The sequence below is a fragment of the Notothenia coriiceps genome, unplaced genomic scaffold (assembly GCF_000735185.1).
Source record: "Notothenia coriiceps isolate Sejong01 unplaced genomic scaffold, NC01 NC01_scaffold00024667, whole genome shotgun sequence".
Classification (NCBI taxonomy): Eukaryota; Metazoa; Chordata; class Actinopteri; order Perciformes; family Nototheniidae; genus Notothenia; species Notothenia coriiceps.
Window position 1 is genome coordinate 1,968,957 of NW_011357368.1, and position 13,726 is coordinate 1,982,682.

The 13,726-nt window shown below is 40.3% G+C and overlaps 1 protein-coding gene across 1 annotated transcript in view; it reads right to left on the reverse strand.

Moving 5' to 3' along the window:
• The window catches only part of LOC104955405 (cadherin-18-like), a 139,520-nt gene extending 134,034 nt beyond the window's left edge, over positions 1-5,486 (reverse strand). Inside the window, exon 1 of the mRNA XM_010782731.1 lies at positions 5,289-5,486. The gene's annotated coding sequence lies outside the window, so the exon portion shown is untranslated. The remainder of the gene's footprint in view (positions 1-5,288) is intronic.
• Between the last annotated feature and the right edge of the window lie 8,240 nt (positions 5,487-13,726).

The window sequence follows — 13,726 nt, forward strand, 5'->3', positions numbered from 1 at the left end:
TTGTGTTTGAAAACCGGGATATTTGATAAATATAAAGGTGACAAGCACTTTATTGATAAGAGACCATTTCAGTAGCGGACAGGATTTGCCACAGTCTGATCAATGAAGGTACTTTACTCCAAATAATAATGTCACTGCAAATCCTTACAGGAATCAGTTTATCTGGACACCCAGTCATGTGAGGCATTCAAGAGGTGCAAGCAGGAGAATATCATAAGGGACAGCAGAACAAATAAGTTAAATGTCAATACCATTGCATCTGCAGGTCTTAAGTGGCAATGAATGCGTAGCAGTTTTTATCCCTTTCTACTATTCCCTTCCCCACAGATTTTCTTTCAATTGGTCAATAATGTCTTCATTGTCAGGTGGATAATAGTCATGTATTGCCTGTGAAGCTGTTGGATTCCAGAGTGAGTGAGTAACACATGGGGTTAAAGTAGCAACCTTAGAGAATGTTTTTTGTTGCAAAGTTGGTACAAAACAGTGCTGCACTTTCAATTATTTAAGGATTGACATTGCAATGAATGGTCATATCACAGGATGTGTGATGCCAGGTGAGGCAGATTAACTCAAAAAGGCCATGCTACAACCCTTTGCTACTTGTTACAAAAGAACATTTCCTTGACTAATTTACGAGACAAGTCTAGAACATTATTTACCGATGAAAGAGTTCCTGAATACACATCATGTTGCTAATGAGAGACATGCTAGCATAGCGAACGACCAATCACAATCATTCTTGTCTTCCTCAAACAACCAAAGCAACAAATTGTCAACCATTACCTGAAAACAACGAGGAAAGGGAAAAGCTGGAAAAAAGGGAAGATTTTACAGTAGAAGATTTTGTTGAAATATTTCAGCTACAGAAAAACAAATGTTAACCAAAACAGGTACTTGTTGTACTTGTCTCTGTTTTTTCCCCAATATTCTGCAGGCATTGTGGGAAGCAATCGTACAAATAGATTTGAGCAAAACTGTGTTCATTTTCTGTGAATGACTTCAGAAGGTGCCTCTCTTTTCCTCCTTCATTATCCCTGCTAATCTTATCTCTCGCTGTCCTATTCAATTTATCCCAAACAACTGATGCCAGAGATTTCTAGTACAATGTTTATTGCATGTGTAATGCTCAATGTTGGGGGAAGAGAGAGAGACAGAGAGGGAGGGAGTGTGTGTGTGTAGACATCACGTCTGATAAGGAACTTAATGACAAAATGTATCCATCTTTTATCTTTGTAAACCACACAATAACATCACAGTGCAGCATTAAAAGCAGGGGATTATTTCACCTTGTCACATTCAGAAGATGGCATGTCTGACCAAAACTATAAACACTTTTCAAAGCTTAATTCTGAATTGCAGAGAACCCCTGGACTGTCAGTCTTGGTTGGCAGACAGACAGTGAAAGACCAGATTTGGTTTGCTATCTGTGGGAGAGACTGTTGATGTTTGAATGAGAGCATGATTCATCCATGAACCTTTGACTGTGCTGTTGGAACAATAATCCACTGTTATTTATCCTGTCTAGTCTGCTAGTGATATGATAGAATCACCATGGAGGCCATCACCATGTAGTAGGGCTGCTCAATTAATCATATTTTAAATCGCAATTACGATTATGGCTTGCAACGATTACGAAAACAACGTAATCGAAATAAAACGATTATTTTTTTATTATTACTTTTAATTTATTTTTTCAAATAATTTTTTTTTTTTAATTGGTTTTTCAGTTGAATTATACTTAAAGTTCAGGGTAATCAACTGTTAAAAACATACTGTTCAAATATTTTTCTTCAATAAATGGATGTTTTCAAAGTAAATGGATAATTGTTTTTAATAATCGTGATATCAATTATTGACCCAAATAATCGAGATTATGATTTTTGCCATAATCAAGCAGCCACCTGGGGAGAATCATCTCTGCATGGACCATTGATGCATCTGGCTTGCTACAAAGATACATAAGGCACAATCTAGATAGCACCACTATCAGGGCCATTTAGTAATCCACCTTGATGATGTTGGGGTTGTATCGGAAAACAAGCAACAGATGCAAAGATGCTAAAAATACTTCAGTTCCCTTAGTGCAACGTATAGCATCTCATAACAGCCTCCCTTAACTCTACACCTTCAGTCTGCAACAGAGGATTTCTGTTAGTCACCAAGCCTGAGGCAAGATAGAAAAAAAATAAGCCTGACATCATCAGCGATTTCTCAGTAGTAGACTGTGCATATACTGTAAGGTTCCCATTGCCTGCCCATAGCCAAATAAGTGTTCCTTCTTTTTTGTTAGTGTTACCGTTTCTAAAACCCAGAGCAACATAGAAAAACGACAAAAACAAACTCCCAGCTAGCACTGACATAGCACTAAACTGAGTTTTATAGGTCTGGCTATGCGAGACGATATTATTGCATGTTTTCCCACTGGTTATGTACAAAGTTTCACTACAGTAAGCAAGCTAGGTTAAACACAGAAAAACCTTGGCTCACACCCGAGTGGACATATTCAAAATAAAACAAATTCCCACCACTCATTAATTTTGCAAGACAATTGTCATTATTTTAGATGAACAGAAGTGTTTTTTTGCCCCGAATTATGATGTTCAGCCAGACTTTTCTTTGACGAGACACTGCTAAAATTAATTTCAGAGAGTAGGATAGCTATTCAGGACCATGTTCTCAAACTACTCCAGAGCCAAATACAGAACCTTCTGCACATTTAGTTAAGTGCATCTTAAAATTAACGTTAATATGAACGTTAACTTCTACTTCTGGCCTTCAAGAGAGAAAACTGTTCTACATACAAATGTTAGCGTTAAGTGACTTCATACAAACTTTTCTAAAAAGATCATTTATGTTATTTATATGTGAAGTTATTCCACAATGCTTAGGTATACATACAGTTTAAAGATGTCTGCTGTGTTGCAAGACTAGCATAATAAGTGACTGATAATCGCAACATATTTTATTCTTGAGTTGATACAAACAACAGTTGTGTAACTAGCGTTGAATCAGGAATGCAAGTAATTAACATGTTCAGTTTGGCCTTTGTGCATTTATCATAATGTCAACATCAAACACAGTTATTTGAACACTGGATTGTGTTTTTAAGTAAAACAGACACACTGTTGCTGCTTCAGTTAAGATTAATCACTGTTGAATTAGCTCAGTAACCTTTTCCAACAAAGAAACATCCACAGGCTTGAATTACACGCACACAATTATGTAAACAAAGACTATCTAATAAAGGGTACTGAGGCCACCTTTGGCTTTTCAAAACATTAGCAGTTGGCCTTGGATTGCTTTCAGCCAAGAGCTTTCCTGTGTTTAATAGGATTCAATAGTGCAATAGCCTGCAAACAGTGATGCAAGTTTATTATAGTACGAGTGTTTTAGAGTGCCATTGTATATTTAATATTTGTATTTTCTCTGTCAGACTGACGGAGCAATTTGAAGGCCTCTCTTAGCCATGCTAACTTGCCAATGCCTTATGTCCTTTTTATCAAAATCAAAATCCAGAGAACCATTACTCAGAGCTCCACTTCCAGACTGCAGCTTGCTTTCTATGTTTTTTTACATGTTGTCAATCAATTCCAGTCTGTCCTACTTGAAAAATGACATACCATTACAACATGTCAAATTCAAACACCAATTACTAGGCTTCTTTACAACTTGGAAAGCTGCAATATGTTTGGTTTAACATATCAATGAGGTGTTGATTTCTGCTCCCAAAGCTAACACGTACTGCGTTATGGCTTTTAATGTTACATGACTAACCCTGCCTCTGCAGTTGTGATGGTTAATTCCAAGTAAAGATCGGTAATTATATAGTGCTGCTGCTGTTTTATCTTCCTCGCTTGATCATGTGAAATGTGGGAAATGTCAGTGATAATGGCTTATACATGGGAATGAATTAGCTCTGAAAGGATGGATGACGGATGTTCAGCAGGGGGCCTCCTGAGGCGTATGCCTTCCGTACATGCCAAACAGGCCTACAGGTATGTGGTGCATAAAACATAATATCATCCTGCTAAGAAATCACCAATGCTTACTAACTGAAAGATCATGTAGGACATTTATCAAGCACACATTAAAGCATTTGCTGGGTAAATGTTTCCAAATGTGAAGATTTGCTTCAGTAAATGGAATCTGGAACATTGTAATGGACTATTTTTACTAATTCCTGAAATGGTGTAGACTAACTAATTAGCCAGTTATCTGAATTGATTAGTTAAGTAATTATGAAAACGTTGTTTTTTAGCCCTAGCCCACCATAAGTGGCTAAATAAAAACTGCTACAGCATACATGTCCTCAGGCCCCAATTAAAGAAAAAAAAACCATTATGAATTCCTCCCACAGCACTGTTTCTGATCATACATGTAAATAACATGGATTTATTCAGGTCTGCAAGAGCCAATGATTCATATACTAGAGTCATTCTGTAAACTATTCAGAAACATACCACACAGCTTCTGCTATAGCCCAACAACATGCCAGTGAATCACACGACCCTTGCCGTCCTTCTTAAAATGTGCAAACACACCAGGGAGGTGATCACCTTGCAATACTAATGATTGGCAGCCATAACATTTTTTTGCTAATGCTCACCAGAAGCCCATGAGTGCAACATTAACAGGGACAGCTGAGCATCTGTCACTTGGCTTTCTGAACACACGCCTGTCAAAGCATTCAGTCTTTCAACTCAAAACGCGTCTTTGTGTTTTCCTCCCTCTACAGAGAGTGGATGTTGGAGAAAAAAGCTCGACTTATTCAGAGGCTGCATTCAGAGTGGACTCTGTTTCCTGCAGTGCGCGTAAATTCGGTCTGCCTACCCTGGTGCGGCACACGCATCAGAAGGATCGGGTAGCCTCCAACTCCCACTCTGTTACAGCAGTCTGTCTATCATTCATAACTCCATCGTGTGTGCAAAAACACCTTAGGAGAATCAAACTGAGACGCACAAGAGCCAAACACACTCATTATATCCCCAGAATGAGTGAGAGAAAGTGCGCACGCTTTTGCTGCTCCTTACATCGCCTGCTTTTTTTCTCCTCACAGCATTATTTCCCGGGATGCCCATTGCAAACGCAGTCAAACTCACCGCTTACGAGCGCGCGCACATGCCCTCCCGCACAAGTCTCCTATTCATATGCCAACAACACAGTAGCCTATAGGCGGGGGCACACGCCTGCGCAACACTGACAGTTACGCGCACAGGTGCACATTCAAAAACTTACACTCTAATACGGATAACAGCTCCAAGCAAAACAACTTAATTCCTCTCTCTTACCTCTCCACGTGAATTCCCCTGAACACACATGGCAGCATATTAAAGGAAAAGGCACGCGAGTTTGAGTTTGTTCCTCATTTATCTTTCGCTCCGTGTCTCAGGTGCAAAGTAAAGCTTCCTTCCTCTCCCGGGCAGAGCTTCACTGCACGGCTTCCAGAGAGCCGATACTCTCCCTCTCTCCACAGTGTGTGTGCATGTGTGTGTGCGTCCGAGCCGGTGCATGTGTGCGAATCTCTCCTCCGGAGCCTCCTCCAATCCTGCCCGGCTACTGCGGCGGCTGAAGCCGAGGAAGGCATCTGATTGGTTGGTTAACAGATCAATCCATGGCTGTTAAGCTCGGACCGGCCTCCGCGTGCCTCCCCCATGCCTCCCCCATGCCTCTCTACCTCTCTCTCTCCATTATCTCCTTCTCCTGCTCTGCTCCTGTCTTCCTCTGTTAACACGTGATTATATAAGATAGTGATCAGGAAGCGATATCCTTATCTCATTTTCTTACACACTCTCACACACGCATAGCGCTAGACACAGCTTACCTTCCCTGGCTGTCCCAGTAGGATAGAGAGCTTCATCAGGGAGGACAACTGCATATATGCTGGCACAAACTCTGTATGAGATGCACACTATATGCTGCACTGATTCTCTCATTTAAAAACAGGAAATACATTTAAAAGTTTTCCACTCCAATGACAAGAATTTTAAATCAGGACGTTTCAGAAAGTGTTTATGGGGATGGCCTTTATTCTTCCAAAGTTACATCCCATTCTTCTGTTTACAAACAAATATGGAAATCAGGGATTATATATTTTTTAGACATAAATAGACTAACAATAAAATATTTGAGTTTATATTTCTCAGTAATGATTAGAGATACTTTCATCTTTTCTGAATCACCATAAACAAAGCACAGACACCAATTACTCCAGTGAGAAGAAGCATAAGAAGAGTAAGGTCAACACTTAAAAAATGTAATAAAATATTCTAAAGTTGCAAGTTTAATTTAAATGTAAGCCTTCAACACTTATACAGAATAATTAGCATACTATTTTGGGCTATTGAGAGGCAATTTAAATAGCACATGATTCAACCTACCTTTTAAAAATGACTGTGTTGAGCACTAAAGGCTCTTTATCAAGTCAAACAAAAGACCTCAGACGTATGAAATAAGGATGCTAGTGGAGCACATCCATTGATCCCCCCTATCAATCGGATGTGAATGGATGTGGGACTACAGTATCCATATCCTGCATGGTATGTATACAATATCTTCTGTTCACAAAGAAAAGGGTGCGTCTGCTGATGTTTTTCAGGTGCATAGCAGATGATCAATGAAGAATGACATTTTGATTTTAATCATGTTTCGAAAAGGCTTTGCATTGCTTACTCAAATTCAAAGTTGTATCTGCAACCATGGACATCCGTGAATATACTTCTCAACTGTATTTACATCTGGTGTCACTGACAGCCTTTCAACAAGGTTTGGAGTCTTGCAGCATGGACAAGCTATGCCACAATAAGTGCAAACCTTTTTTTTGTTGCAGCAAAGATGTTCTTTTCTTTGCAAACCAGAACATAAACATGTGATCTACAGAAGCATGGTTCAATTCACAGTCTCCCAAACACCAGGCATACCTGCTTTGAACATAACATTTTACCGTGCAGGAATATCCTATAACTAAACCAAAAATCAAGAAGTCAATGTTTGATATTGCTGGACTTTGGACTTGTGGAGCAGAGGGTAACGGTGTTGAATGTAATGTGCTGTGTAGCTACTCCCACATTCTGCCAGGATATCCCCCAACATGTTATACTTTGAGCTTTTCCCTACACCTTCCTATAAAGGTGTTTTAAGCCCACAGTTTCCTCACTTTTTACATGAATGTCTGGTCTCAGCTCTGTCAAATCCACGGAGAGGCAAAATGTATCTGGATTTGGCTTTTGGCACATGTTATAACTGTTAGGACCACATAGGGGCTATTCAAGTGCTCACACTGAGTTGAATTAGCTGCAAATAAATTATACACTGATTGACAGATGTCTCTTTCCTAATGTTAGTAAAAAGTATTTTTGTACAAATCTGACTGACATGGACGTGAAGTACCATCGTTTGGCTGGTTAAAACTGTTAGCACTGTTGTTGTAATTAGCACTGTTTTCACTGTTAACTCTCAAATTCTTACACCATTTTTACTGTCAGTAAATCTGCTCCTACATGCTTTCTTCTCTGCAAGGCAACACTTACATTCAAAATACAATCATCTGCTGCAACCAGCACTTTGTTTGCTGCTGTTCCAGTTTCAAAGCCCAATTACGTTGTTTAGAACTCTTTTTTTTTCTCTGCAGGATGCTCTCATCCTTTGACTTTCACTCTCTGTCTCTCGCCATATCTTTCTGTCAACCATTTAGTCATTCTGTCAGTCAGTCCTTCTCTTTCTACCTTCCTCTCCTCCTCTCTTAGGGGAGAGAGACACACACACACATTAATTGAGCTTAGGTACCCTTGGGCCTGCTGTTGAGTCTGCCCATGAATTCGGCAGTGCTTTCTCTCTGAATCCAAAGGGAAACTTAATGAATAATGAACAGGGCACTGAGAGGGGTGTGTGGGGGTGAAGGATGAGGAGATGGACGACATGAGAAAATGAGTGAGTGAGTGAGTGAGAGAGAGAGAGAGAGAGAGAGGGGGGGGGTTGGCCCTTCAGGACCAGGACACAATGGAGAGATGGAGGGAGGGCGACTTGTTAGTGCTCACCCATCAATTAGGAAGCAGAGGAGACATGAAGAGAATGGAGGGTGATGCGTCATGGAGGAGGGGGGGTGAATGAAGGTCTATAAACTAAAGAGTGTGCTTACTAAGGACACAGATTAGGCATCAGAGCAGGGGACGTGGGATGAGAGGTATGGAAGTGAACAAGGAGAGGCAGGGGTCTCGAAGACGTCAGAGCACACTGCCTCCAGCTCCATCTATCATCCAGGCCGAGTTCCTCCTGCCAACACATCTGTGTGTCTACTCCACATCCAGAGCTGGCACACAGCTTCAAACACGCCCTACAGTGGATGTGCTCAGTGTATTACACAATAAGCAATGAGTCTCCTTGAAACTGCAGATGAGTATACTCATTTTTAGAAACACACTTCCTGATATTTTTGTTTGCAATTGGGCCAAACGTCAGATGATCACTGTATCTTCATAGATCTGTTCAGAAGATATCTCCTGAAAATGTATGTTCTGTAACTTCTGGAGGTGTTTTAATTTTCGGCTAACTTGAACCAGGCTTTTTGAATGAATTGCAGTGCAATACTTTCACAGCGGGGATCCTAGACTCTGGGGGGCTGCAAGTAAAGAAACCCATTGAGGCCTTTGTATGTTAACATTACAAGTATGATTGCCTATGTCACTAAAAATGTTATTTATGAAAGGTTTAAAGCTGTTTTTGCACAACTTTTGAGTCACCATTGGAGGCTGCTTTCCCCTTATTATGGTGGGCCTACATATTAGCCTGCTTGGCTGTCGAAAAGTATTTTTAAGTGTTTTAATGGCATAAAATTACCCAAAAATAGCTATGTGTCACCCATTATAAGAGCTGTTTGAATTCTCTAGATCACAGGAAAGGAGCTTCAATGCTTCCCTTTGTATCTCCTTTAGCATCCTTTTCCTATGTCCTGAAGAATGAAGGAATTAAAGGTCACCTATTATGCAAAATCCACTTTTTTATGTATTTTATACATAAACATGTGTCCCCTCTGTGTAAAGAGATTCTGATCCATTTATATAAAAACCTGTCTGTAAATGAGCTGATCAGATTTTGGCCACTTTATGATGTCATAACGATTTTTTTGGCTTGTGTAACCATTAGCCAATCAGCAACCANGTGAAACTGGTAGGTTTTCGCCTGTTTGGGGATTTTATATCCAGTTTACTTCGTTTTAACATTGCTATTGCTTTGTATGTCGGGGGCGGGAGATTCATGTGATTGGTCGCAAAAAATCGCCAAGCTTCAGACACGCCCAGCATCAAGATTTTTTTCATGCCTGTGTGTGGACGGGCCGTAAGGAAGTCTGAAGGAAGGCGCAGATTTTTTTCGGCTGCGTACTTTCAAATTCTAGCGCACTCGAGCTGGTTTGTCCATTCTTCCCTACCCTACCTTTAAGCAACAACTTAAATCAATATAGTCTCATTTATTTTATTTTGACATGTAAGCCTGTTTGTGTTTCAATAAAAAATATTTAGCCCTGCTTCAAATAACTAAGAGAGTGTTTTAGTTTTCTCAGTAAAATGACATTGGTTCCTCTGATAGCCACACATGCAGACCCCTGTGTTGATACATGAGGGAAGGATCGCACTCCCAAACAATATTTGCGCTTTAGTATCTGATGAGTTTATCATATGGCACTGTTGAGATAAAGGAGACATGAAGTGCAGTACTAAGAACTACGCCACTTTTTGTGACTGATTGTGACAACTGTTGAATGGTGTGTTGATTTTCCTCAGGTCAAACAGATGTGACTCTTTCTCTCCATCCTTTACATAGCAAACTAACCAAATCTTACACATCAAGCTAATTTGTGTCTCTTTTTTTTAAAGAAGGGCAAACTGTATTATTCTATTTGACAAAAGCAAACCTGTATTAAAGGGGAACTCTTTAGTTAAATAAATAAGACCTCATCTCTTCTCGTGGCTACATTAGCTGCTACTGGCATAGCACAACCACATATGAGAATGCCCTTTTAACGTACAGTTGCATTGTGGGTATTGTAGTTGCTAGATTGATTTTGAAAAGAGATGCATTTTCATTTTTTTATGATGTCTGATGCATCGATTTAGACTTTTTCATTAACTGACCAATCGTGAGTCGGACTATGTTTTGAAAGTGTTATTCCAAATGTGTGAAGTAATCATTTCAGACCTTTGTGTTGTATGTTAATTACATACAATGTTCAAACATCCAGTGTTTGTACTATTTATATTGAATGATCGTGTTTGTTGATGCTGGCATGGATACCAGTGGAGGATCCTCAGCCAGAGTTGTGGGTTTTCTGAAAACAAGCTCTGTAATTGCCTCCTTCCTTTTACTGGATGCTGCGAGTCGCAACAAGTGTCAGAGCGCTGTTTTTTTCTCTTCTTCTCTGTTTAACACGGATTCAGCAACAGAGAGCAGCGGATAAAAGAAGAACATCTCACACCAGTTTAAAGCTAATTTACCGCTTGAAAGCAGATGCTAGACTCCAGTAGTCATTTTGATATTTTGATTGATTGACTCTATTACTATATGTTCCTGGTGTTTTCAAATGTGATTCAGTAACTTTTGAAAGATGTATTAAAACAATATTGCTCTTAAAAATGTAAATGGTCCCCTTGTGGTCATAGTGGCTGCTCAGCTAAGTTTGCATGGACTCATCCTTTATGAACCAGTATAGATCAGAGTTTTGACTTGAACATAACTTGTCTCTCTGTCTTTTTAGCCTACAGGCAGGTCAAAGGTCGGGTTCAGCCAGAAAACAGCAGCCCCAAGGCAGGCTGGGTATCTGTGTCTTCACTCGCTTCACGATGACAGATTTTGGAAGATTACAGAATAATTACTAATGACTTTGTGTCCTTTTAAAACGTTCAATGTTCTACAAATCAGGGTCTTAAACATGTCTCTTTAAAACGCGTCGGACGGATGGTTGAAGATAAGATTGGCAATTACTGTTTGGATCGGTTTATGAGAATGACATTTAGTGGTGAATGAACAATCATGCAGCCCTGCGTAAATCATGGTTGCACACACACACACACACACACACACACACACACACACACACACACACACACACACACACTTCAATCAGTAATTCATGGTGAGGTGAGGTCTGGCTGTGCTGCCAGAGTTACATAAGAGTTTTGGATGTGTCTCTGAGTATTGATATATTTGCAGCTCAGTTGGCACACTGCACCTCAGGCGGGTAAATTATCCAGTAAGGTTTTATTCAGGCAGCAGTTTGTCGGGCTGGTTGTGTTTGTTAATCTGGTTCCTGCTCTTTGGAAGTGTCAAATAAGTAATCAAAGATGACTGCTCCTCTTTTCCTTTCACTGTGTTGTAAACAAGCTTTTAACAAAGGTAGGATTTCTTAAACGGTTTCAGACGTTGGTTTGAAAACTGGGGGGAGGAATAGGTTTAATCTTGCATAAAATATGTTTTGTTTATTCCCAGGCAGTTTGAGTTTCATGTTGTTAAACAGCAACAAATAGTGCATGCTGCAGTGGAGTGCAGTGCATCACATGTTTGAATGGTTGGCTACAGATATTGTTGAAATCTTCCTTTGGCTTCTAATTGTAAATCTGTCTGGCTGCATGCTAACATTTAAAGAAGCATTGAACTTCATATTTTCCAGACCTGCAGGGTTTCTACTCCTCCCAATTAATGAGGCTTCTGTTTGGATGGCATGATGTTTTGAATGCAAGCTATACAAAATACTGAGATGTGGTCATTCTAGAAACTGTTATTGTATATTTAACATTATTTCTATCCGTAGTAATAACTTTTATTCACCATGAGAACATAGTTCTTGCAACAATAAGTATTTCGGAAGAAAAACAACGGATCAAAAAATATATTTATTTTAAGAAACCGCACCTGGTGTATAATGGCCCTTTCTGCCACTTCTTTCTACATAAAAGTTCTAACTGATTATCCATATTTTAAAGAAATAGGAATATATCCTTTCAAAAAAAAAAGTAAGGAAAATGAAAAATGTCCGTTTTTTTTTTTTTGTCAGTGAGTGGTGCTCAGCGACTTCTCTGTTCCTCGAATGGAAAACCTCCACTGTTTCAGAGTACTATAATAGTGAGAGAATTTCCTAGGACCCACTCAGTTTTTGTGAATTATGTTCTGCTTACACACTTGACTAATTGCCTCATATTTCTCTGAACGCATTTCATCAAGCTAACACAAACGTATCCGCATGAAAAGCTAAAGTCTGTGTCATGTTCCAGTAATTAGTCCGCCCCCGTGTATCGCTGAGGGATGTTATGCTCCACCATGTGTATGGAAGACAGATGAACAGTAGATCCAGCCATTATATCATATCTCCCGTAGAGACACATGTTTACAGGACAGCAAATCGAGCTGTAATGAAGTCATCGCCGAGAGGAATGCCGGGATAGGCCCGCAGCGAGCGAGTGTTCGATGCCAGGTGCTGCCGTACAGTGATGAACGACTGCAGCCCAATCCTGCTAATGATCATTTTGGAAAAGCAAATAGATGTATCCAGCATCAATATTTCTTAATTACTGTTCCTTTCCTGTGGAATTCTCTGTTGACTAAAACAGGGCGAAACAATCCATCAGGCAAGAGAGAGAAAGAGGGGGATTCTGGGAAGTAAACCTCAAAGGATGGATTTCATCATTCGCTACGGATTTTCACCTTTTTTGTCTAAGTGTGTGTGCGCACATGTAAAAGGAGTGACACCCACATTAAAGGCAGAAAGTGTGTGTGGGGCAACGGGGAGAAAAACATTGGGACTTTCTCTGCCCTCTAAATCCCGTGCAGACTACATGCCAGTGGCTACATGCTGCTCCGAGAGCTTTAATGCCCTGTCAGCTGTGGGAGAAAACACACACACACACACAAACACACACACACACACACACACACACACACACACACACACACACACACACTTAGCAGAGTATAGCAGAGTATAGCATATCTTAGACAGAGTATAGCATAGCTATCTTAGCAGAGGTATAGCATGACATAGAATTCTTAGGCAGAGTATAGCAGAGTATAGCAGTATCTTAGCGAGTATAGCATGCATAGAATTGATCTTAGCAGTCACCACATCACCCCTAAAAAAATGACCCACCCACCTGTCCTCCCTCTCTGTAGATACTTCGACAGTTGGCCCCGCCCCCCCCCAAGTGAACCTGGAAGACAGCGGACCAGTCGCGTTGAATGTACTGCAGTCGCTTTGCTCGGCCGAAGACGCGCAGACAGTGGAGTTTAGCCCTGTATAATTATCTGTATAACTGTATAGTTAAACACCCTGGCCCTGGTTTACCTATTTTTGCCGACCACCAGTGCGTCAGGGCGTGTTTCGCCGCTATGTGGACCAGTGGGATGTGTTGTGTTCCACGACGGGCGTGTGTGTGTGTGTGTGTGGTGTGTGTGTGTGTGTGTGTGTGTGTTGTGTGTGTGTGTGTGTGTGTGTGTGTGTGTGTGTGAAGTTTAGTTAAACGTATTTATGAGACTTCGATGCAAAAATAAACATTAAATGACACTTTCATAATACAACAAGCAGTAATAATGTTGTTTATGTCTGAACGTTGACTATTGTGACCGTTACTAAATATAATAAATAATCTGATAAGTTTTTCTAGTACGAAGTTTATTCACCCCCCGGCGCTAGGGGCGCAGGTTGCTGGTGATGTGGTGACTCTTAGTAGACATAGCATACATGTCT